Source organism: Thalassophryne amazonica, chromosome 11 (assembly GCF_902500255.1).
Source record: "Thalassophryne amazonica chromosome 11, fThaAma1.1, whole genome shotgun sequence".
NCBI classification, from domain to species: domain Eukaryota; kingdom Metazoa; phylum Chordata; class Actinopteri; order Batrachoidiformes; family Batrachoididae; genus Thalassophryne; species Thalassophryne amazonica.
In genome coordinates, this window is record NC_047113.1 from 22851792 (window position 1) to 22878415 (window position 26624).

Here is a 26624-nt window from a genome sequence, read left to right on the forward strand (position 1 = left end):
CACACAACATGCCCCATTATTAGTGGTGTAAAAACCGAAAAGAATAAGAATCAAGATAAGATAATGATCCGATAAAAATAAGATAATCAAATTGAATCAGATCAAATCAAATCAGTTTGAAAGTAACAAACAGAACTACATGACTGAACTGACATAAATTTGCTATAACCTGGTCAATGACTTGATTTAAAGTTAGCCTATTTTCCGGACTAAATCACAGACTAAATGACACTTTTTCCTGTATGCGAACACCACAGCATTTCCCTGGGGTGACTTTTAAATTCCAGAAACAATCAAGAAGGACAGATAAACCTGCGATGGACAAGATATCACATGCTGTTTGATGCAGATGAACAACAGAAAACATCAGATGGTCATGGATTTCTGATCCACAGAGGTGGAAATATTACAAAAAAAAAAAAAAAGAGTCGATTTGGTTTAGTTTTTTTTTTTTATAACAGCTCTTTAATTTAGGATATTTGTGCACTGTTAGTGTATTTTTATTATTGGAGTTTGTTTTGTCTGTTGATTTCTGGGAAGCTATATATCAATGGTTATTATTCATTAATATTCATTAATAACAAACGCATGATTATTATTATTATTGTTATTATTTTGTTGTATCTAAGTCGCACAACAGTACAAGTCACATGAACTCCCAAACAAGTTAACAAACTGAGTCTTACAATCCGTAAAATATAGTAAGCTAGTTCCTCTGATATTTCCATGTCTTGAAAGCAAGGCTTTGAATTAGTTCAGGGAATGAAAACAAAATCCAGAAACTGATGGTATTTTTTTAGGAACAAAAACAAACCCAGAAACTTTAGATATTTTTTTATGTTCTGGAACAGGATCGTTATTTTAAAATGATGGTAACCGGTTAATACTGTTAACCGATTACCGTCTTTATACGAATATTTTCTTCATTCTTGAAAAGGTTTCTGTTTACAATGACTTGGTCAGGTTCATTTCCTGTTCTTCACTTATTTTGATTGCTGTTGGCGGGACAAAGTGCTGGCATCCTGTGTTTCACACTGAGAAACACACAAGGAGCAGACAAACATTGAGAGACTTCCTTAGAAACACTAAGTTTATTGGCATTATTATTATGCTTAGTTTTTTTTTTTTTAATTTGGGATTTGGAGCGTTGAAATGAGGGACTTTTTCAAAAATGTAACAGAAAACTGTATTGTAACAAAACTGTAATGTCTTCTCCATTTTTCGTGGGAGCGTTCCAGCATCACATACAGTGTTTTCAGTGTCCTGCAGCTGACATGGAATTTTATTAACCGGTTCAGGAATTTTTATATATATATATATACACATATATATTGTTCTAGGCAATTCAGGAACATCAATTTGGGGCTGGAGCCCAAAACCGGGAATGTTAAATTAGTTGGGAAAAACTTCTGGATCAAAGCCCTGCTTCAAACTCTTTGTTTGAATGGCCCATGACCACTTAATGTCACAAGATGGATTTGACCTGACTGCTTTATGTACAGTCACAACACATGCCCAGATGTCATGATTTGCATGCAGTCTAAACTGATAAAACCAAGTGCTTCATATCTGTCTGGGACAAACCTTGGCACCATGGAATTTTCTGTTATTGCTTATCACGCTGACACAAACACATTCTTCACAAAGTTTTGATATTGCACATACTGCTTGGTCATGCAGTATGTGGGTGCAGGGGGTGGTGGCCAAGTGGTTAGTGCCCTTGGTTTCAGTACAGAAGGTTCCCGGTTCAAATCCCACCCCTGCCACATTTTTCTAATGTGGAGTTGTGTCATGAAGGGCATAATAAAGAGCAGGAATAAAGAGCAGCTTAGCCCTAATGTCGGTGCTCTTGTTTGCAGCGGTGCATGTGACGCCCGCTTCAAGTCCCCAGCGCTGTCTTAGTTGACTCTGTTCATCAGTGTGCGCATCTTTTAATATAACATCTGTTTTAAGGTCAGTCTCCTGTCAGTCCTTGAGTTTGCTCACCACATAAAACTACCGGGTGGGGTTCAGCAGACAGAAAATCCCCAACATCTTGTAAAAGTTCAAAGGTCAGCATGAAGTTCTTTTGTCTGACAGTGCTAGGTGGTATAATTTATAAATGTACTTGTTTGAACATTATGTTCACGTCACAATTTCTTAATACAGTCATACCAGTCCAGAATGGGAACATTGTGCTATGCTGTTTCCCCTATGCTAACAGCAGCCAGCATCTTCTTCTTGGCTTCTATATGCTGCACTTTCTGCTGTTGTATGTGGTGCTGCCCCCAGTGGTGAACAGAAGGTGAGCAGAGGCAGCGCCAATTGCTAGAGTGGGCAGTTCTGCAATCTGAGTGGCCATACAATAAGTGGACAGGTGAGGGAAGCCAACAAGACACACAAACAACTGTGAAGAAGGTATAGGCTTTGTGGTTGTGTCTGGAGGAACTTAAGATTGTGAAACGTTTGCCTGTTGTATGACCTGTTACACAGCCCCCTCTTGGACTTTAGTACAGGAAAACATCAGATCAACGCTTGAGTTATCTGTGTGCCTTCTGGCACTGCAGCTGAAATCTCACATCTTTTTTCAAAAAGTCCTCTGTTACGCTCCACCAACAGGAGCACAATCCAAACAAGCTCAGTAGTTTTATAGCAGTGAGAACGCCAACTACAGCAAGTTTTCAATAGTGGCCCCTCAAAAACAGTGGATAACTCATCTGGCTGTGGAGCCCCAGTGTGTGTGTGTGTGTGCATGCTGGAGGCTCACAAAAGATCTGAAGACAATTAGAACTTTGGCATGACATCAGTGTTTGGCTTTTGCAGTCACTCTGTCTTCTCTATTTTAGGGATGTTGTAGTAACACCCTGTTCCATGCTCACTTCACATCAGTATGTGTGTGTGTTTTATGATTTTGAAACCGATATACACATTAAATCTTCAGTCTCAACTGGAAGAAAATTAGGAATACAACATCTGAGGACATATTTGTCTATTAGCCAGCTCAGTGTTTGCTGTAGATTTTCTCTTCCGCTGGACTTTTTACGTCCACCAAGGACGTAATAAAATCATCTGTGTTTATTTATTTGTCGGCCTGTTAGCAGGATTACATCAAAACTACTGCACAAATTTTGATGAAATTTTCACCACAGATAGATGTTCCAGATCCGGATTCTGGATCAAGAGTTCACTTAATATAGGTTTTTCAGGATTACGTCAAAACTACTTCACGGATTCTCACCAAATTTGCACCGCATATATATATTAGGGCACGGAAGATTCCACTGAATTTTGGAGGTGATCTGGATCTTAATCCGGATTCTGGATCAGGATCTCACTTCGTAGCCTTTTAAGGATTACGTCACAACTACTTCACGGATACAACATCACAATGTAAAACCAAGATTGGGAAGACACTATTTTGTTTTAGTTTGTGAATTAAATATCAGATTGCAACATCTTGATCAGTTGGACCATTCTGGATCAGTATGCAATTATTGCATTGTGTTGTGGAATCCAGATCCAGCTGATGTCCGGGTCACGATGTGAATCATGTATTTGTTATTTTGAGTCCTTGTCAACCCTTGGCGGATATCAAAAATCTCAGATTGCTCTTGTCTTTTTTTTATTTGTTCTCTGTAGTTATAGGTGGTGATCCTCACTGTTCCTTGGTCTGGCTTGCTGGACAGGAGGTCCTTCCATATGGCCTCTCCTGTACAACTGTGTCCACAGCAGCACCTTTACGTGGTTCTCCTGTTTTCACAGAGACTGCTGTGCGGCATGACGACTTCCCAGCTGTGTAACTTGGTGAGCAGACTGAGCCTGTTACCTTGGTTGGCAATCAGTTTTAGAGAAGGACACTCCGACTTCAAACCTATAGCCTTGTGGTCTCCACAGCCATCTGTGGAAGAACACTTGGCCTAAAGAGTGGCAATGGTTTGCACATATTGATTTTCACTTTAAATCTACCTAGCGCGAGTGAGAAGAGCATGAGTGACTACACTGTGCTGTAATGAGTCAGAGAGATAATCAGTTCTTACTTCATCAGCATTGATAAAGAAAAAACACTCATTTGGAATTTGGAAAATGATGACTGAACATTGATATATCTCTGTCTCAAACTCAAACTGCCTGGAAAATATTGACCAGGCTGACAGAAACTCAAGTCTTTTTTACTGTTGAAACTATGGTACCATGCGTCATCATGGCCCCAAATAGATTTACTGGTACTCACCTGTACTTGTACCCCTATCAAATAATGTTAAAAGTAAATTACTGAAGTGTCGAATTATTGTTTTTGGCTGAACAAAAAACCCAAATAACTGAAACAAACATTTGCCAACATTTATTTCTACATCACTTACCACAACAAACACGTAATGTTCAAAGTGTGGGAAGAGCCCAAGGTGCAGATTAAAACTTTTGATTGGAGCTTGCTTGCAAACAAAGAGCCAAGAATTTGTGCTGGATCACTTGCAATGAAAAGAAGATAAACTGGTTCTAAAGGAAATTAGGGCATTACGGTCAGAGAAGACTTTATGCAGGAGGACTGTTTTTATTGCAGACGTGTGCAACTTGTGTGTCCACTGTGACGGCAGAGTACAGACAGGAATCAATATCATGTACTTTATGTGTGCACTGCTGAACACCTTTCCTGCAATGTGAGCAAGGAACCACAACACTTTCTAAGAAAAGCAGATCAAGGAGCAGTCAGTTATTAATGGCAGCTGGTTACATCATTCATAAGCAGTTACATGGCATCATTACTTTAATGTAAGTGACAGCACCTTACATTATGGCATATGATCATTAATATGTTCCCTCACACCACTCTTACCATCACGTAATGGTGTAAAATAACCGCTTTGATGTGGATGTCAAGGAAGGAAGAAGAAGAAGGAAACACTTCTGAAAAGCCAAAAAATGAAGTCAATGTTGAACTGCCAATATGTGCATTTCCTTGAATGGCCACTTGAGTTTGGCTCCAAAAGTGAGTCAGTCCCAATTAAACCCTACTAGCACGTTGCCTGTGGGGATCCACAGGCTCTAGATTGGGTGGAGTTTATGTTAGCTGACATTTTTCATGGGTGGTAATAAATTATGCAAAGTTTCTATAATGTTTTTAATCCTCTGGGGCCGACGCCGTCGTATACGACGGCTGGGACCAAGCTTTACTAATTTATAAATCACTTTTTAATCATATGAGATGGAAACTTGCTTTTTTTTTTTTTTGCTGAAAAGTTAACTCCCCGGGCTTTCGATCCACCATCAGCCATCTTTGTACTCCTCATAGAAGCTGTGTGATGACGTGCGGAATTTGAGTGTCCAATCAGAATTGGTTCACCGTCACATGGTTTTCCAAAATCCAATCGTAGGGCAGATTTACCTCACGTGATAAACCAAAGATTGTTTTCAGGAGTGATATCTTACTAGTTTGCCCGTTTGAATAGCCCCCTAACTCCTCCAGTGCGCCCTGCGCCGTTACACACAGCAAAAGTGAAAGCAGACGGAGCAGACGGAGAGTCTCGCATGACAATCTCACATGCTCAAACAAAGAGTGTGTAACTATCAGCATTGCTCCACTAGTTTGCATTTGAATGTTACTGGATTACTCTATGTCTCTCTCCCTCTGGCGTAAAGCACTGTTTACCATATCAATGAGGTGAGCGAGAGGGGCCGCTCCTCAGAATGTAAGGAACCAAAGTGTGAAATGAAAGCTGCATGCAGAGTCAGACAGAAGACTCCAAAACACTAGAAATAAAAATTTGCGATGTAACCTTTGCATAATAGCAGACAGAAATTGCTTTGAGTTGAAGACAAACAAAACGCATTGACCATTTTGTATATATTGTTCAAAATGTGCATTTGTGTTTGTTTGAACTTTTTTGTTGTACAGTCTTTCACACAAGACCTCAAATTACCTTTATAAAGTGTCAAAACAGTTATTTATTATAGTTTGCTGCGTGTTTTGAAAAAATGTGTGTGGAAAATTATTTTCCGCTTTACTTTTTCCTTTGTTATTTCTGATTGTAAACCTTTATTACACTTATAAAACACAACAAAAGCACATATATTATGAAAGAACAGGTTGTCCTGAAAAAAGAGACATAAAACTTGATTGTGGGATGCAGGGAGAGCTGTTAACAGCAATAATAAAACATTTATGCCAGGCGGGTGAACTGTCCAAATGCATTCTGACATGGCTGACCACGCCTCTTTTCCTCCTGACTGCGTCCAGATTATGGCCATATTTGCCGTGTCGGCCTGGTTCCTGCACATTCTTGCTATGTGTGACAGCTTTAGTAAAAGGCACAAGGCAGCCTGCCTGGAATTTGCCAAAAAGCATCTGAAGGACTCTCAGACCATGAGAAACAAAATTGTCTGGTCTAATGAGACAAATATTGAACTCTTTGGTGTGAATGTCAGGCATCATGTTTGGAGAAAACCAGGTACCATCCCTACAGTGAAGTATGGTGGTGGCAGCATCATACTGTGGGGATGTTTTCAGTTTTAGGAACTGGGAGACTAGTCAGGATTGAGGGAAAGATGCATGCAACAATGTACAGAGACATCCTGGATGAAACATCAATAAGCTATTGTGAAAAATGTGTGAATATTTATGTACATGTGATGTCTTAGTTTTTTATTTTTAATAAATTTGCAAAAATTATTAAAGTTGTTTTGATGATGGTAATCAGTTACACATTTCAACTCATGCAAATATTCTTACAACTGCATTCAAAAGCATTCATTATTTGTATACTACTGTATGCTATTCTGCAATCTGTATCAATCTGTTGTTTTTATTCTGATCAAAGTTACTTATGGAACGTGATCGCTTGAGGATTTCTTATTTATAACAACCAAAAGGTCAGAGGTCAGTGGTTTCAGATTAATAGTTACTCCTTGTTTCATGGTACAGCTACACACAGCTCAAAGCTCTGCAGCCTTCCACTGTGACATGTGGCATGTACAGGGTTCAGGAGGAGATGTTGCATCATCTAACTGTTGTGTGGGCCGCCAGAAGAGGAGGTACTGCTGGCCCACCACCAGAGGGCGCCCTGCCTGAAGTGCAGGCTTCAGGCACGAGAGGGCGCTGCCGCCACGGACACAGCCGGGGGTGACAGCTGTCACTCAGTATCTCTTGACAGCTGTCACTCATTCATGCTTCATCATCTCACTCCATAAAACCCGGACGTCATCTCCACCTCATTGCCGAGATATCGTCGAACCGTTCAGGTACTATTCTCAGCCGTAAAGTAAACTGTGTGTCAGTCTGAACTCTTTTTTGCAGCCGCTTTCCTGTGGTGTTCCTTATCTGTGAGACCGGCGTTTGGTGTGATCAGTGACGGCTTCGCTTCACACCTCTACCAGATAAGTGGGTAGACAGGAGCTGCACGAGTGTGTGTTAGAGGTGGAGGTGGAATTCCCACCGTTGTTGTTACTGGGTGTGCACACACCCATATCTTACTGTCTCTGCTCCCTGCCAGCAGTACCAGATTCGACCTTCGAAGACGGTGGCCACCTGGGGACTTGGGACTTGGCGGCTCCAGTATTCTCCGGGTTCGGTGGCGGAGGAAATCGTGTGGTTCCGGTTCATCTCAGGACAGATGTCTTCTATCCTCGAGCCTGCCCACACGTCACCCTTGTGATTGACTGTCTGTAAAATTTCACATTCCTCTGTGTTGTGCTCATTCACAACAGTAAAGTGTTCATATTTGACTCTTTCATTGTCCGTTCATTTACGCCCCCTGTTGTGGGTCCGTGTCACTACACTTTCACAACACTAACAACACCATGAAGAAAATGTTCACTTCCAAACTACCTTTGTAACAGTTTGGACCAAAATGTCTGCAGACTCATCTTAAAACAATTCTGAAATGTGAAACTTGGCTTTGTGGTTTCATGTAAATGGACAATTTAAGGAAATACAAAACACCAAGATCACAGAGCTGTGCAACCGATCATCTTATTCCAGTGCGACATATCATTTGATGTATTCTTAACACATCATATTGGGCACACAAACATTAATGCTACAAGTAAACAAAATTATGAATGATATTACAGTTTTCATATGCAGCACACTGCTATGTGTAAAATGTTTACATTGCAGTTATGATGGTGCTATAACCATTTGGGTACCTCTGTTACACTAGGATAAAAGTCAACATCTATTTGGTAATTGATTTATTCAGGGTTATGCAACTGTGCCACCTCGATTGTTGTCTGTTTGTGTCTCTGCCCTTTGTGTGGTAAACATCCTTCATCCTGTGCTCTGCTTTTGGCCCATGTGAAGAGAATTGTCACTGCAGGAAGATTAAGATATAAACAGTGTGCAAAATGAGCGCCAGACAGCCTTGGGAATATTTTGGTTTGGTTGTTGTCATAAATAACTCATCGAGAATTTCACATCAGGCCTCTTGTACACAAGGATGAAGTTTAACTATTTAAATGACTGCTCTTAAGAGGTATCAATGCGACCTAGTGGAGGTTTTGTTTGTGGAGGTCGGTGGTGGCAGGATTCTTTTTTCTTAAGTAATAATACAATAGATATTATAGTACCATACCATAAATGGGCAAATAAGCATTTTTTTTTTTTTTTTTTTTTTTTTTTTAGTGGTGGGTTGGAGTTCCTACTGGACATTTGCCTCAAATGTCCTCGGTCCCACTGTGAAGAGGGTTTGCGGGGAGAGATCTCTGTATGAGGACGTTTCAATGAAAACGAACCCTAGCTAAAAACTCCACAAAGCAAATATGGAAAAGTCGAAAAATGGCAAATTGTACTGGCCGGATGTCTCCCAGGATAAAAAGGTCCCCAAATCACGCCTAGGCACCAGGGTGTGTGAGGAAAGTAATGGTGCAACATCTCTCAGTGCTGCATGGAATGATCTCCCCTGCGAGAGCACTCAACTGGATAACCCATCAGATCAGCATAGCCCTGATCCTGGACTCCAGCAGCAACAGCCTCAAAGGCCAAAAGAAATTTACAAAAATACACCACTGTCACTTGGACCATTAAAGAGGAGAAAACAATCTTCTACTGCTTCGCTTACTCAAGACATGAGAAGTGGGGCAGGAGAAAAAAGGCAGTATTTGAGGAGAGGATAAAAGAAGCAGATTTACCAATGGAAAAGAAAGAAGCCACCACAACTGCAAAATTACAATCGATTGCCTCTCAAATTACAAAATATTTGACAGCAGAGGACATAGAAAAAATAAAGGAAGAAGCCCACAATGAAGTAATAAAGGATCTTCAGTCGATGGAGGAGGGTAAACGGCTTGAGTTTGAGGGGAGTCAGTGGAAGAGGGAGGAAGAGTGGGTATTGTTGTGGGCAATTGAATATGCGAAAATAAAATACACCAACCAGAGAGAACGAAGTAAAGAGTGGCAAAGAATATTTTACCATCATTGCCCAAGTAAAAAAGATATACCAAGGGGCCGACTTACCACCCAGAAACACAACTTTATTGTACAAAAACATTTCACGGATATTGAATTACATGAGATGCAGCAAGAGGCTGAGCAAATGGTCAAGGAAGGCATTTGCCCCCTTACACAACCCATTGCACCACCAAAAAGAACATCAGATCAAGCCAGCCTCACACACCAAAGGAGAAGTCGGAATCAAGCACCAACACAACAAGATGGGAATCAAACACCACCCCCACAAAAAAGAAACCAGGCATTGTCTCACCAAAAAACAAGCCATACACCAATTTGCCCAGAAAACAATATACAGACTCATTTGGACCTAGAGCAACTAGAGTTGGAAGAAGAATTGGCAAATAAAATTGAGGAAACGAGGAGAATTGAAATGGATGAGCGCCCTAAATTGATAAAATTAAAGGAGAATAAAAAGTTCAAAAGTATGCTGCAGAAAGTCAACCTGGGATTGACTAAACCACATTATCAGAAATAAATTGTGTAAATTATGGAGCGGCATGGTACATACAAAGTAAATTAGTCTCCCATTATTCGGACAGAACAATCAAAATCAGGAAAAGGAATAGCGGGCTCCGCACAATGCAAAGGAGAAGTGGCTCCACTTTGACCTCCTTACGAACGACTAAGCTCTAAGGGAGACCCCGGCTACCATCCTGAGGAAACCCATTTTGGCCACTTGTACCCATGATTCAGTTCTTTCAGTCATGACCCAACCTTCATGAACATAGGTGAGAGAAGGAATGAAGACTGACCAGTAGATTGAGAGCTTCACCTTTCAGCTCAACTCCCTTTTCATCACAACAGTCTGCTGGAGCGAATGCAATACTGTCCCTGCTTGCCAGTTCTCTGGCCAATCTCACATTCCATTGTCCCCTCACTTGTGAACAAGACCCCAACTTGAACTCCTTCACTTGGGGCAAGACTTCATTCCACACCTGGTGAAGGCAGTCCATTACTTTCCTGCTGAGCACCATTTACAATACAGTACAATCGAAAAATGACACAGCTAACATCAAAAATGGTCAGGATCAAGGACAAATTTCCTTTAGGTACATCTGCCATTTCTTAGTTCCACCTGTTTCTTGTTTCCTGATGGATTTATTTATTTATTTTTGAAACAAGGAAATTATCAATTTTTAGTCCCTGTAGCATATCCAAACAAACAAAATAATCAGTAAAATATAGGAAATTTGCAATATGTGAGTAGGGTGAACTTGCTTCGGGTTAAGGTTAATTAATAACAGTGTAATGCATAAATAATCTAATGGTTGCTATGTGGAAGTCACTGGACAGAGGTATTTGGTGATGATGGTACCTTTGAAGGAGAATGAAGATCCAAGTCTTTAGGCTTCTGGTACTTTCTGTCTTACTGCACGGCTGTTGGATGATAACCAGTGATCTAAATTGATGACTGCATTTCTTTGGTACTTGGGCTCTTTGAAAAATACTTGGGTACAGCTGGAATGACTGTGTCAAACAATGTGTTACTTGGGGAGACTCAGATAACGAGTCGCTGCATTGTGAGTGAATGTCCGCTGTGACATTTTGGTCCTGCAGCACATTTCCCTGGCCTGATTCAACACATAGGTGCCTCAGTGCTGAAGACTGCAGTAACTAGAGAAGGCCAAGGGGTTGCCCATGATTCACCTAGTTGCAGCTACTTTCAATAGGTGGGAACAGACTGGTTGTCTACCTAAGGAGGTAGTGGCCTGGCAGTTACAAAGGTGAGCTTGTGACCACAGGATCCTCAGTTTAATTACCCGTCAGACAGGAAAAGCATTAATTCGCCATGTCCATATGGAGTTTTGTCTTTCTTTTCCTGCTGGGAAAAACGCTGAGAGAGCACCCACAAAAGCTCCATCACAGTGCTTTCCACAGTTTCAGTTTTAGCACTGTTAGCTCTTCCATCTTACTGGGGAGAGATCTTACATTCCCCATAATAACAGATGGAATACATGATTTATACCGTCTTTTCTTCTCCCGACGCTTCATTCCAGCTCTGCATCTCCTTCTCCTTCTTAATTCCACGGGGGCCTCCAGTCTTTCCGCGGGGAGTACCTTCGTGTTGCGCAGTGCTAACAGCTAGTCCCGAGTGTAAACAATGGAGCCATGGCTGAATGGATCCGAGGATGTCAATTTAAGTAATTCCAAAACAATAAGAAAATCAATACGCAGTCTCACATCCATAGGTACACACTTCTGACTGAGACGAATGGTGAAGAAGACACTAAAAGAACACAAAAACACAGCAAAACGATCAAAGCTACTGCAACAGGCTGCCACCTGGAGCAAGGGCCTTAATCCCCAAATTGCTTCCAGGGTGCAGGTGACACTGGGATGTGAATGGTAGTTCTCATTATAAAGCACTTTGAGCATTTCAATAAAGCTGAAAAAGCCCTTTGCCAAGTCGAATGTCATTCAGGACCCAACGTCGTTTAGTAGTGTGCAAGACACAGTGACTTGCATGACAAGGGCGTGCTCCAACTCCTGACGTGATGGTTGCTATGGGCAGCGGGATGCACAGAAGGCTGCATCATTCACATAATGTGAGATAAAAAGGCTGAAAGTGTTTAAATGTCAAATTTCTGCTGTACTTATGTAAACACTATATACTTGGGAGTGTGTGTGTGTGTGTGTGTGTGTGTGTGTGTGTGTGTGTGTCGGTTCCCTAAGATGTGGTGTGTCAGCTACAAAACAATCCTAAAAACGTAATCATTTTACGCTTGATAAAGAGAGAATGAACTCGTTAAGCAACTTTTAATGTTGCGTATTACTGACGCGCGCAGGCTTAGCCAGGAAATCTTCTTCCATGTGTGCACATTATACCATCATTATACCGCCACGCTTTGTGGGTTGCCAGCAGCAAGTCGGGTCAGGATTAAAGCATGCAGGTCAGAATAGAACCGGTAGTGTAGTTACACAACAGTTTACACACTGTGCAAGAACAAACCATCAGGTTATATGCAGTTTGTGTGGCGTGTAATGCAAATTTATCTTTAAGATAAACCAGACAGTAAAAATGTGTAAACCCAGTAAGGAGAAAAGCAAAACAGCATGTTAGAGAAGAGCGAAGATTCACAATAATCAGACGACTTCCTTACTGTCACATGGTTTGTGTATTAGTTCCTGCAGGGTTTTTTTTTTTTTGGTAATTGTTTATTTAACCTTCGTATTATGTTAAGGGTCAATTTGACCCATTTCAGTTTTTGTTTTTACCAAAGCACTGTTTATTCTTTCTTTTTCTTCATGAAATTTTGTGACTTTTCCTCGTCTGTGGTCATGAACTTGTGTGTAAAATGTGGACATTTTGATGTTTAGTGGAATGTCTGTGCAGAGTTTGTATACAAAGATGATGTTACGGGTCATTTTGACCCAAACACTTGAATGTGGCTAAGTAGTTGTTCAGATCCAAATTAAACATGTCTCTTTTGATTTCCAATTATTTGTATTTTGGTTATATAAGAGACTCCGGTGTGTGTCTCTGTTCTCATGTCATCTCTTTGACGAACACACCAAAAATGAGCTCCAGAAGGTTTCCAGCTGAAGAAGCTTTATCACATATTTTGAACTGGGATAGTGATGCAAAGGAAGAGATTTCAGAGACTGAGGACAATGTTTTTGATGATCCAGATTGTCAGTTTTCCTACAATGACGAGGAATCAGAGGATGAGTCTGCCACTGTGGGGAGGTGATGGTCTAGTGGTTAAGGTGTTGGGCTTGAGTCCAGAAGATCATGGGTTCAAATCCCCGCCTGACTGGAAAATCGCTAAGGGCAAGGCCTTTAATCCCCTATTGCTCCCAGTGTGTAGTGAGCGCCTTACATCGGGGTGAATGTGAGGCATAATTGTAAAGCGTTTTGAGCGTCTGATGCAGATGGAAAAGCGCTATATAAATGCAGTCCATTTACTGTCTCTCCATCTAATGAAAATCAAGGAATGCAGCAGTCATCATCCACAGAGTTGACAGGGACAAGTAAATATGGTAATATAAAATGGTCAACATCACCACACCAAAACCAAGGCAGACTGTCATCTTCTAATGTCATGAAAATAACTCCTGGTTTGCGGTCACATGAGTTGACGATATTCAATCAGCATTTCCGTTCTTCATATCCCCACCAACAGAGGATTATACTGGACATGACCAACTTGGAGGCGTGAATTTTTTGAAAAATGGAAGCCACTGGATCAGATTGACTGGCATGCTTACACTGGAATTCTGGTATTAGCTGTAGTGTGCAGGTCAAAGGGAGAAGCAGCTGCAAGTCTATGGAATGAAGAGAATGGAGGACCAATCTTTCGAGCAACAATGTCTTTGGAGACATTTCACATGATATCTTGTGTGATCCGAAAAACGCCTCATTTTCGTCATGGCAGCACAAATTTATTGTTATTCATTCCATGATGGCTGCAAAAAATTAAACGTGAAACTGGGGGGGTGGGGGGTCAGGGTGGTTATGGTTAGAGTTGGAGGAAGGAGTAGGATTAGGTTATGGTTAAGGTTGGGTAGGAGTAGGGTTAGTAATAGTGAGTTGACATGAGACTTGAGCTGAATAAAAAAGACGGGAAGCAATCAGAGTGCTACAGCAGCACATCTGAGTCTGACTCTCTGAGTCTGACTCTCTGAGTCTGACTCTCTACACCCAAAGTGATCAAAGGTTAATAAAGTGATTATCAACTATCAGGTGACAAAGTTAAACCTCTTAAATCATTGTAAAGTCAGTTTTAAGCAGAAACAAGGTGATAATCGGTGAAACACTGCTGACGCTCCGAAATGACATATGCACAGTGATGGGGGTGGGGGGTGGGGTGAGGGTGGACCGTTTGGTCGGCGAAACCGGGTTTCATATGTTTGACACAAAATCACTGTAATTTTTTTTTTTTTTTTGATTCACTGAGTTCATAATACGTAGGTTTTGTTTAAGCTGTGACATTTGATCAGTTCTATGTCGTATGAAACCACTTTGTGAATGAATGACACAACAACCAACCCCTTCCACACTTTGAGATAAACAATTATGACTTTGAGTTTAACATTTCAAGTTCTCCCAAGGTCAAAGGTCATGAGACCAAAAGAAAGGTGATATATGACATGTTAGGATGTAATAGTAACTATAGGTGAATTTCAAACTATTGTTCACTAATAATAAGCCATAGAACATGCTGTATAAATGTGCTGTTTTTCATTTTCATGCAACACAGATGGGGGCAAAGTCAAACTAATGTTTTGAAGGAAATGTGTATCTGATTTATTTATTATTTTTTTTGGGGGGGGGGGCTCACAATGAATAAATAAATATATAAATAAATAAAGCATGTTAGTACAAGGAAAATCAGACATATAAATTGGCTTATTATTCATTTTCTGTTTATTTATTGATTTATTTCATCTTAATTTATTGATCACATTGTTCAATAACCATCTTAGAATGCATTACCTGAAATACACAGGGTGTGGGTTTTTTTTTTTTGTTTGTTTGTTTTTTGTTTTTTTTTTAAGGCGGGCACAATTTTTGACATGTACAGTATTTGATGAAAACATAACAAGTGGTCGTTTCAAAATATTTTTTTCTTGATTTCTCTGTTGCAGGTGTCAAGACCCTAGGGCTAAGATGAGACCCCAGGACCTCCGGATTGGATAAGAAATAGGGAGAGCGTGTTTTTGCAATACATTTATACTCCAACATGATTGATACACTGCATACCGTGTTTTCATACAATTACTCCAGAACAAAAATATTACAATGCAAATCATTGAAGCTGCTTTGGTTTGTTTTACATGGATTTCTTTCTCATGTTACTTGCACACACACATAATCAATGTTGTTGCTGAATTCAGACAGAGTATGTCGATGTATGTGCCACGTTCTCAGCAATGCAGACTTAAAATGTTCTACTGACAAATTCAGTTAAAGCAACAACATGACTTGTCTGAGACAAGTGGTGTTAAATATCTTCTTTTTTGACAGTGTAGGGTTATGAAAAAAGTGAACATATCATCTAAATAATCTCACAATTGTATATGTATTTCTCCCTATTACTCCCTGAGCTGTAATCTGAATTCAAAAAGTGTTGCTGTAATATCAAAAGATCAGTTTGTAGTTGCACCACGATGAGGATGATTGAACTGCCGTAGGTTTGCAACTGACTGACCTTGAGTGCTGTAATTACAGGCTGGCGAAGTGTCAAAGAGGATGATACATGAAGTAGTTCACACATTGCCAGAGGTTGACCCGCTGGGCTCCTATCGGAAGGCGGAGCAACGTGTGCTCTGATGATAATTTACAACCATCATAAATGTTTCCAGGGTTGTGATTTTTATGATGTTTGCTTTACAGCTGCTTAACCCAGCTGGGAGCACAAAAGTCACTAAGCAATTACTTATTGCTGTTTTTGCATGTGAATTATCCAACCATCCATCCATTTTCTTCAGCTTTATCTGGAGTCGGGTCGCGGGGGCAGGAGCTCAAGCAAAGCCACCCAGACCTCCCGATCCACTCACACCTCCCTCAACTCCTCCAGGGGAACCCTGAGGTGTTCCCAACACAGCCGAGAGACGTAGTCCCTCCAGCGTGTCCTGGGTCTTCCCCGGGGCCTCCTCCCGATTGGACGTGCCCGGAACACCTTTCCAGCGAGGCGTCCAGGTGGCATCCCGAAAAGATGCCCGAGCCACCTCAGCTGGCTCCGTTCGACGTGGAGGAGCAGCAGCTCGACTCCGAGCTCCTCCCGAGTGACCAAGCTCCTCACCCTATCTCTAAGGGAGCGCCCAGCCACCCTGCGGAGGAAACTCATCTCGGCCGCTTGCACTCGCGATCTCGTTCTTTCGGTCATGAGCCAAATCTCATGACCATAGGTGAGGGTCGGAATGTAGATCGATCGGTAAATCGAGAGCTTTGCCCCCCTACTCAGCTATCTCTTCACCACGACGGTCCGATACAGCGACTGCATCACTGCAGACGCTGCACCGATCTGTCTGTCGATCTCACACTCCATCCGTCCCTCACTCGTAAACAAGACCCCGAGATACTTAAACTCCTCCACTTGAGGCAAGGACACTCCACCGACCTGAAGTGGGCAAGGCACCATTTTCCGGTCGAGAACCATGGCCTCGGATTTGGAGGTGCTGATTTTCATCCTGGACTCATCACACTTGGCTGCAAACCGCTCCAATGCACGCTGAAGGTCCTGATTTGACGAAGCCAACAGAACCACATCGTCCGCAAACAGCAGAAATGAGATTCTGTGGTTCCCAAACCAAACACCCTCTACATCCTGGCTGCGCCTAGAAATTCTGGTTCCGGTTCCGGTGAATTATTTGATAAAAAAAAAAAAAAAAAAGAATTAGATGATTCAGATGCATAACCCGGTATCTCCAAAATAATATTTGTTTTAGTTATTGATGGAAATATGTGCATTTTCTAGTGCTTTTTCCTTTAAATCCCCTAAAAATCCTTTAAAATACAGTTCTCACCATTAAAAAAAATGGAGTGACTGGGTTCAGCATCTGACCCCGTCAATTTGAAAATGTATTTTGGGTGTTCTTAAGACTGCCTTTGCACACAGTTATTTTTGAGCTTCAGTCTTTTGGAATATTTGAGAAAAACAGAAGCGTTTTTCAGAAAAAAAACCCTTTTCCACATTAAACTGGAAAACAACATGCACAGCACCAGAGATGTGACATATCCACATGGGATTTGCATGACATAAGATTTCTGTTTTACAAGGCAAAACTGGAAAAAGTTAGTTCTCATGAAACACTGGGTATCAGGTGAGACTCACAATAAAAGATTCATTTCTGAAGGGCTTGGAGCAGTGATTTAAGAGAGCTTCCACTAATTACTTGTACTTTCCGTTTTATTATAGGTATGAACAAAATTTACAAATGGTCCAGACTGTTGTGAAAGTGTAGTGACACGGACCCACAACAGGGGGCATAAATGAACGGACAATGAAAGAGTCAAATATGAACACTTCACTGTTGTGAATGAGCACAACACAGAGGAATGTGAAATTTTACAGACAGTCAATCACTAGGGTGACGTGTGGGCAGGCTCGAGGATAGAAGACGTCTGTCCTGAGATAAACCGGAACCACATGATTTCCTCCGCCACCGAACCCGGGGAATACTGGAGCCGCCAAGTCCAGAGTCCCCAGGTGGCCACCGTCTTCGAAGGTCGGATCTGGTACTGCTGGCAGGGAGCAGAGACAATAAGATATGGGTGTGTGCACACCCAGTAGCAACAACGGTGGGAATTCCACCTCCACCTCTAACACACACTCGTGCAGCTCCTGTCTACCCACTTATCTGGTAGAGGTGTGCAGCGAAGCCGTCGCTGGTCACACCGAACGCCGATCTCACAGATAAGGAACACTTCAGGAAAACGGCTGCAAAACAGAGTTCAGACTGATACACAGTTCGCTTTCAAGGCTGAGAATACTACCTGAACAGTTTGACGATATCTCGGCGATGAGGTGGAGATGACGTCCGGGTTTTATGGAGTGAGATGATGAAGCATGAATGAGTGACAGCTGTCAGGAGATAATGAGTGACAGCTGTCAGGAGATAATGAGTGACAGCTGTCAGGAGATAATGAGTGACAGCTGTCAGGAGATAATGAGTGACAGCTGTCAGGAGATAATGAGTGACAGCTGTCACTCATTCATGCTTCATCATCTCACTCCATAAAACCCGGACGTCATCTCCACCTCATCGCCGAGATATCGTCAAACCGTTCAGGTAGTATTCTCAGCCTTGAAAGCGAACTGTGTATCAGTCTGAACTCTGTTTTGCAGCCGTTTTCCTGAAGTGTTCCTTATCTGTGAGATCGGCGTTCGGTGTGACCAGCGACGGCTTCGCTGCACACCTCTACCAGATAAGTGGGTAGACAGGAGCTGCACGAGTGTGTGTTAGAGGTGGAGGTGGAATTCCCACCGTTGTTGCTACTGGGTGTGCACACCTGTCAGCTGTCACCCCCGGCTGTGTCCGTGGCGGCGGCGCCCTCTCGTGCCTGAAGCCCGCACTTCAGGCAGGACGCCCTCTGGTGGTGGTCCAGCAGTACCTCCTCTTCTGGTGGCCCACACAACAGGACCCCCCCCCTCAACGGGCTCCTCCTGGCGCCCAACTAGGCTTATCGGGGTGTCGACGGTAGAAATCAGCCAGGAGGGCCGGATCCAGGATGAAGCTCCTCTTCACCCAGGAGCATTCTTCGGGTCCATACCCCTCCCAGTCCACCAGATATTGGAACCCCCGGCCCATTCGATGGACATCCAGGACCCGGCGCACTGTCCAGGCCGGCTCCCCGTCAATGATCCGGGCAGGAGGCGGTGCCGGACCGGGAGCACAGAGGGGTGAGGTGTGGTGTGGTTTGATCTTGGAGATGTGAAACACCGGGTGGACCTTGAGGATGCGGAAGGGTCCGATGAACCTGTCCATCAGTTTTGGTGACTGTACCTGAAGCGGGATGTCCTTTGTCGACAACCACACTTCCTGCCCGGGCTGGTATGCAGGGGCCGGGGACCGCCGGGGACCGCCGGCGGTCTGCATGGGTCTTGGCCCTCGTCCGGGCCTTCAACAAGGCAGAACGGGCGGTGCGCCACACCCGACGGCACCTCCGAAGGTGGACCCGGACCGAGGGCACATCGACCTCTCCCTCAACCACAGGAAATAACGGGGGGTGGTACCGCAAAAACACACCTCAAACGGGGAGAGGCCGGTGGCAGAAGACACCTGGCTGTTATGCGCATACTCGACCCAGGCCAGGTGGTTGCTCCAGGCCATCGGGTGCGCGGATGTCACACAGCGGAGGGTCTGTTCCAACTCCTGGTTGGCCCGTTCTGCCTGTCCGTTCGTCTGTGGATGGTACCCGGATGAGAGGCTTACGGTGGCCCCCAGTTCCCTGCAGAAACTCCTCCACATGTGAGAGGAAAACTGGGGACCACGATCTGAGACAATGTCTGTAGGGATCCCATGCAGACGTACGACGTGGTGGACCAGGAGGTCCGCTGTCTCCTGGGCCGTAGGGAGCTTCGGGAGAGCCACGAAGTGGGCCGCCTTGGAGAATCGGTCCACTATCGTGAGGATGGTGGTGTTGCCCTGGGACGGTGGGAGGCCCGTGACAAAATCCAGGCCGATGTGGGACCAGGGGCGATGAGGCACAGGAAGCGGTTGGAGCAGTCCTTTGGACTTCCTGTGGTCAGCCTTGCCCCTGGCGCAGGTGGTGCAGGCCTGGATGTACTCCCGGACGTCGGGCTCCATAGACGCCCACCAGAAGCGCTGCCGGACAACTGCCACGGTCCTTCGCACCCCCGGATGACAAGAGAGCTTGGAACCGTGACAGAAGTCTAGGACCGCAGCCCTGGCCTCTGGTGGGACGTATAGTTTGTCCTTTGGTCCAGTTCCCGGGTCCAGGCTTCGTGTCAGGGCCTCCCGGACGATCTTCTCCACGTCCCAGGTGAGGGTGGCCACGATAGTGGACTCAGGCAGGATGGGCTCCGGTGGATCCGACAGTGCAGTTTTGACCTCCTCTTCGTGTACCCGGGACAAGGCATCCGATCTCTGGTTCTTGGTCCCGGGGCGATAGGTGATCCGGACGTCAAAACGCCCGAGGAACAGTGACCAGCGGGCTTGCCTGGGGTTCAGCCGCTTGGCGGTCCTGATATACTCCAGGTTCCGATGGTCAGTGAAAACCGTGAATGGCACAGACGCTCCCTCCAACAGGTGTCTCCACTCCTCAAGAGCCTCTTTCACCGCAAGGAGTTCTCGATTGCCGACGTCATAGTTCCGTTCAGCCGGGGTCAACCTGCGAGAAAAGTAGGCACACGGGTGAAGAACCTTATCGGTCTCTCCGCTCTGGGACAGCACGGCTCCTATCCCTGAGTCAGAGGCGTCCACTTCAACCACAAACTGGCGGCTAGGGTCGGGCTGCACCAAAACTGGCGCAGTAGAGAACCGTCGTTTCAACTCCTTGAACGCGGCTTCGCACCGATCCGACCAGGTGAAGGGGACTTTTGGAGAGGTCAGGGCTGTCAGGCGGCTAACTACCTGACTGTAGCCCTTAATGAACCTCCTATAGAAATTAGCGAAGCCGAGGAACTGTTGCAGCTTCCTACGGCTTGTAGGTTGGGGCCAATCTCTCACCGCCGCAACCTTGGCCGGATCAGGGGCGACGGAGTTAGAGGAGATGATAAACCCCAGGAATGACAAAGAAGTGCGCTGAAACTCGCACTTCTCGCCCTTCACAAACAGTCGGTTCTCTAACAACCGCTGCAGGACCTGACGTACATGCTGGACATGGGTCTCAGGATCCGGAGAAAAGATGAGAATATCGTCCAGATATATGAAGACGAATTGGTGCAGGAAGTCCCGCAAGACGTCGTTAACCAAGGCTTGGAACGTTGCGGGGGCGTTGGTGAGGCCGAACGGCATGACCAGGTACTCAAAGTGACCTAACGGGGTGTTAAATGCCGTCTTCCATTCGTCTCCCTTCCGGATCCGAACCAGGTGATACGCATGCCTAAGATCCAGCTTAGTAAAGATTTTGGCTCCATGCAGGGGGGTGAACACGGAATCCAACAACGGCAACGGGTATCGGTTGCGAACCGTAATCTCATTCAGCCCCCTGTAATCAATGCATGGACGGAGTCCGCCATCCTTCTTGCCCACAAAAAAGAAACCTGCACCCATCGGGGAGGTGGAGTTCCGGATCAGCCCAGCAGCTAATGAGTCCCGGATGTAGGTCTCCATTGATTCGCGCTCAGGTCGTGAGAGGTTGTACAGCCTGCTTTACGGGAACTCAATGCCTGGAATCAGATCAATGGCACAATCGTATGGACGGTGCGGGGGAAGGGCGAATGCCAGATCCTTGCTGAAGACATCAGCAAGATCGTGGTACTCAACCGGCACCGCCGTCAGATTGGGAGGGACTTTGACCTCCTCCTTAGCATGTAAACCGGGAGGAACCGAGGATCCTAAACACACCCGATGGCAGGTTTTGCTCCACTGAACCACCACCCCAGACGGCCAATCAATCCGGGGATTGTGCTTCAACATCCATGGGAAGCCCAAAATCACACGGGAGGTAGAAGGAGTCACAAAAAACTCGATCTCCTCCCGATGATTTCCAGACACCACCAGAGTTACAGGTTGTGTCTTGTGCGTGATTAAAGGGAGAAGGGTGCCATCTAGTGCCCGCACCTGCAATGGCAAAGGAAGCGCCACCAGAGGGAGCCCTACCTCCCTTGCCCATCTGCTGTCCAGCAGATTCCCTTCTGACCCCGTGTCCACCAGTGCTGGGGCTTGAAGGGTTAAATCCCCACTTAGGATTGTAACTGGGAGTCGTGTGGAAATATGTGTATGTCCCACGTGAATGTCTTGGCCCACCCTTAGCCCAGTTTCTAGGGGCGGGCGTTGGTGATTTAACCGCTTGGGGCAGTCTCTCTGCAGGTGCTCATTAGAACCACAGACAAAACACTCCCCGTGGGCCAGCCTCCTCTGTCTGTTAGGTGGTCTAAATGTGGCCCTGCTCGTGTCCATAGCTTCGTCAGCAGGGGGAGCTGTAGCCACACGGAGCGTTGAGGCCGTGGAGCGTGGGGCCAGCAGTACCTCCTCTTCTGGCAGCCCACACAACACAGACCTGCACTAAGAGTCATTTAGTCTGCTGTAATCCACACCAGAGTTTTCAGCAAAGCTGGTCTCCTATTGCCAATTTTTCACACACAATTAGCTACATTTGTGGGGCCTGAAATCAGGTATAATTGGTGTTAATAGGTGCTAAACGCTGTTGCAGTGTTGGGAAAGTGTAGGTACACGGACCCACAACAGGGGGCGCAAATGAACGGACAATGGAGTAGGTCAAATAACAACACTTTACTGTTGTGAATGGGCACAACAAATACAACAGATTACAACAATAGACAAAGTCAATTCACAAAAGGTGTCGTGTGGGCAGGCTCGAAGATAGGAGACGTCTGTCCAAAGCAGAACCGGAACCACACGATTTCCTCCGCCACCAGACCCCGGGAATACTGGAGCCGCCAAGTCCCGAACTCCCAGGTGGCCACTGCCTCCGCGTGTCGGACCTGGTACTGCTGGCGAGGAACAAAGAAACAATTAAATGTGGGCGCGTTTGCACCCAGCAATCCGCACGGTAGGAAAACTACCTCCACCTCTCGTGGAAAAAGGAGTCTGCTAAACAACGCACAAAGTCACAAAGGTTAGTGTCTCACAGTTAGCTGAGTACGTTACCTTCCAGGTAGAACGATATCTCAGCAAAGAGGTGGAGACGTAGTCCTGCTGATGTACCCCTGCTGATCGGATGATTGGTAACAGCTGTTGCAGGTGATGCATGACAGCTGTCACCCTGGCTGCTCCTGTGACGCGGCTGCGCCCTCTGGTGCCTGGAGCCCGCACTCCAGACAGGGCGCCCTCACTCCAGGCAGGGCGCCCTCTGGTGGTGGGCCAGCAGTACCTCCTCTTCTGGGGGCCCACACAACATGCAGGTAATTTTGAACTATTAGGAAAGTTTTAAACATGTAAAAAAAAAATATGTAATACAGGAACACATCGTGATCCAAGACTGAATGGTTGGAGGTAATTTGTGCATATACAATATTTAGCAAAAATCAGGACATGTGAGCAATACGAGCGCTGATTGATTGTTGTGTGGAGCAGAGAGGATGGACTGTTGCCAAGGGCTTGTGGACGTTCACCTTTATTTTCCAGATGGCTTTGTTATTATTTTGTCAGTGTCTTCTGAAATAAATAATTTCTACTTGAATGGGGGTTTGGCTGCTCAGTTATTTTGATACCAGGCTACAGTGTAAACTAAAATTAAAATACAATGCAGGTTGTGTTCTTTTTTGGAGCAAGTCGTGGGTGATTTCATTGCAGCAGGGTGCAGCTTGCAGCACCGAGCAGTGAAGCGCAGTGGTCACTGTGGTGCTTTCAAACACTCACCATTTGCTGACCTCTTTAAATCTCATCTAGACATAATATACATCCATAATCCCATGAAAAGCACAGTGCAGGTGTTACCACATACATTTTAGCCTTGAGAAAATGTCTATAATATATAAAGTTATAACTGCGGGCATTAGCATATACACTGTCCGCAGACTGTCTTGTGTCGTGCTGTGTTCGAGTTCATTTGTAGTCTGCACTAACCTACTGTAGGCTGCTACTGTGATAAATTGGGCCAGATTTCCTTATTTTTACCCCAGGCAAAAATATGGCCATTAGGTATTGCGAAGGTATTGCAAAGGCTTTGCGTCCTTCTTCCCATCCGTCCGTCCATCCGTCTGTCTGTCCGTCTGTCTGTGCTCAGCATAGGTCCAGTCCTATTACTGCCAGGGTTTTCAAATTCACAGAGAACAGTATTGGGACACAGACTTTGGACAACTTCAATGATGGCTAACCTTGACCTATTTTAAGAGGTCAAAAGATCACATTCTGTTTCCTATTTATATGCTTGTACAGCTGAGGGTATTTCAGAATTGTGTTATATTTGTGGGCAGCACATGGCTTAGTGGTTAGCACTGTTGCCTCACAGCGAGAAGGTCATGGGTTCAATTCCCGTGGCCTTTCTGTGTGGAGTTTGCATGTTCTCCCCGTGTTTGTGTGGGTTTCCTCCGGGTGCTCCGGTTTCCTCCCACATCCAAAAACATGCGGGTTAGGTGGATTGGAATCTTTAAAATTGTCCTTAGGTGTGCGTGTGGGTGTGTCTGTTTGTTTGTCTATTTGTGGCCCTGCGACAGACTGGCGTCCTGTCCTGGGTGTACCCCGCCTCGCACCCTATGACTGCTGGGACAGGCTCCAGCCCCCCGCGACCCTTAATTGGACTAAGCGGTAGAAGATGGATGGATGGATGGATGGATGTTATATTTGTACTTAGGAAGGCAACTGGTGCCAAAAGTCTGCAGTGGGAGACCAATCTTACCCATGACCCTCTTACTTGACTAACAGGGAAGTCTGATGTACAACGTAACAAGATTTGTTTTAATCCATTATCATGCCATCATAAAAAGATCAACTGCTGCCTTAATCTGGGCTGCTGAATTTATCTCACTTTCTGTTTAATTTTATATTTTAGTCATTCAGTAAACAAATGTTTAAAATTGTCCACTGTGCATTTCTTCATTTGTTGCATTTTAAAGCTATGTCGATGTAAGTAAGTGAGTCCCTTCGGCTGCTTCCCTGTTTGCACTTGGGGTCGCCACGTTTAATTAAATTAATCAAATTATTTGCAAATGAATTTGAGCCTCACACTGTAATGAGACACACTCTTGGATTTATTTGGCTGCCATTAAGTATCAGCGACCACCTTTAGTAACTGTATTTTATATTACCAAAAGGACAAAAAAAAACAAAAAAAAAAAAACACCCTATCTCTCACAGAAACACAAAAACGTTTTATTGTAATAATAATAATAATTGGCTTATTGGTTTGAACTGCTGCCTCACAGCAAGAAGTTCATGGGATCACTTCCCACCTGGTCCTTTCTGTGTGGACTTTGAATGTTCTTCCGGCATTTGCGTGGGTTATCTCCGGGTGCTCCGGCTTCCTCCCACTTCTAAAGACATGCAGGTTAGGTGAATATTGGAAACTTTAAATTCGGCGTAGCTGTGAGTGAAGATGCGGTTGTATTTGTCTGCTTATCTGTGGCCCTGCAATAGACCGGTGTCCTGTCCAGGGTGTACTCTACCACATGCTCTATGACTCCTGGGTAGACTCCAGCCCCCATGTGACACTTGATTGGAGGAACTAGGTATAGACATTGAATGAATAATTTAATATTATGTTTAATTTAATCAACCAGGCCAAAGGTGTTCTCACCCACACATTTGAAATTTTTCCTGCTCCAATAATGAAGCTACAGTTATTGGGTTTCAAACAGGAGGAGTAACAAATGTTTTAGCAATGACTATTATAATTACATCCGCCAAGGATGGAATAAAATCATCAGTTTATTTATTTGTCTGTCTGTCTGTCTGACTTTTAGCAGGATTACTTCAAAACTACTGCACGGATTTTGACGAAGGTTTCACCACAGATAGATATTAGGCCATGGAAGACTCCATTAAATGTTGGAGGTGATCCAGATCCGGATCCGGATTCAGTTTCACTTTATATAGGCTTTGAAGGATTACATCAAAACTACTTCACAGATTCTCACCAAATTTGCACCACAGATAGATATTATGTCATGGAAGACTCCACTGAATTTTGAAGGTGTTCTGGATCTGGATCTGGATTCTGGATCAAGATTTTCCTTTATATAGGCTTTGAAGTTTTACTTCAAAACTACTTCACAGATTCTCACCAAATTTGCACCACAGAAAGATATTCGGGCATGAAAGACTCCACTGAATTTTGAAGGTGATCTGGATCTGGATCTGGATTCTGGGTCAAGATTTTCCTTTATATAGGCTTTGAAGTTTTACTTCAAAACTACTTCACAGATTCTCACCAAATTTGCACCACAGAAAGATATTCGGGCATGAAAGACTCCACTGAATTTTGAAGGTGATCTGGATCTGGATCTGGATTCTGGATCAAGATTTTCCTTTATATAGGCTTTGAAGTTTTACTTCAAAACTACTTCACAGATTCTCACCAAATTTCCACCACAGATAGATATTCGGGCATGAAAGACTCCACTGAATTTTGAAGGTGATCTGGATCTGGATTCTGGATCAAGATTTTCCTTTATATAGGCTTTGAAGGTTTACTTCAAAACTACTTCACAGATTCTCACCAAATTTGCACCACAGATACATATTCGGGCATAAAAGACTCCACTGAATTTCGGAGGTGATCCACATCCAGATTGGTGTACGTCAGAAATCTCTGCTTGCTCTTGTTCATGTTTTGTTATTTACAAATTCTGCTGCTCTCTCTCTCTCTCTCTCTCTATCTCTCTCTCTCTCTGTCTCACACAGATACACACACACACACATTCAGTGAACCTCTAACTCAATATGTACAACAGCGCATACATAAGTACAAGTGTAATTGTGACTCATTGTGGTGTAATTCTAAAGATTTTTGTCCTGCCAGAAACATCAGCTGGCTGCTTACTGTTGTGAAAAGTGTGATGACACGGACCCACAACAGGGCGCGTAAATGAACGGTCAATGGAAATGCAAAAGTAACAATTTAATGTTGTGAAAAGTGCACAACTGATACAGATACAATTTATACTAC

The 26624-nt window shown here is 44.2% G+C and overlaps 1 long non-coding RNA gene across 1 annotated transcript in view; it reads right to left on the reverse strand.

Annotated features, from left to right (window-relative positions):
* Positions 1–9250: 9250 nt before the first annotated feature.
* The window catches only part of LOC117520952, a 28362-nt gene continuing 10988 nt past the window's right edge, over positions 9251–26624 (reverse strand). Inside the window, exons 3-4 of the long non-coding RNA XR_004563830.1 lie at positions 13608–13620; positions 9251–9876 (exon numbers count right to left, since the gene is read on the reverse strand). This is a non-coding gene — a long non-coding RNA (uncharacterized LOC117520952). The remainder of the gene's footprint in view (positions 9877–13607; positions 13621–26624) is intronic.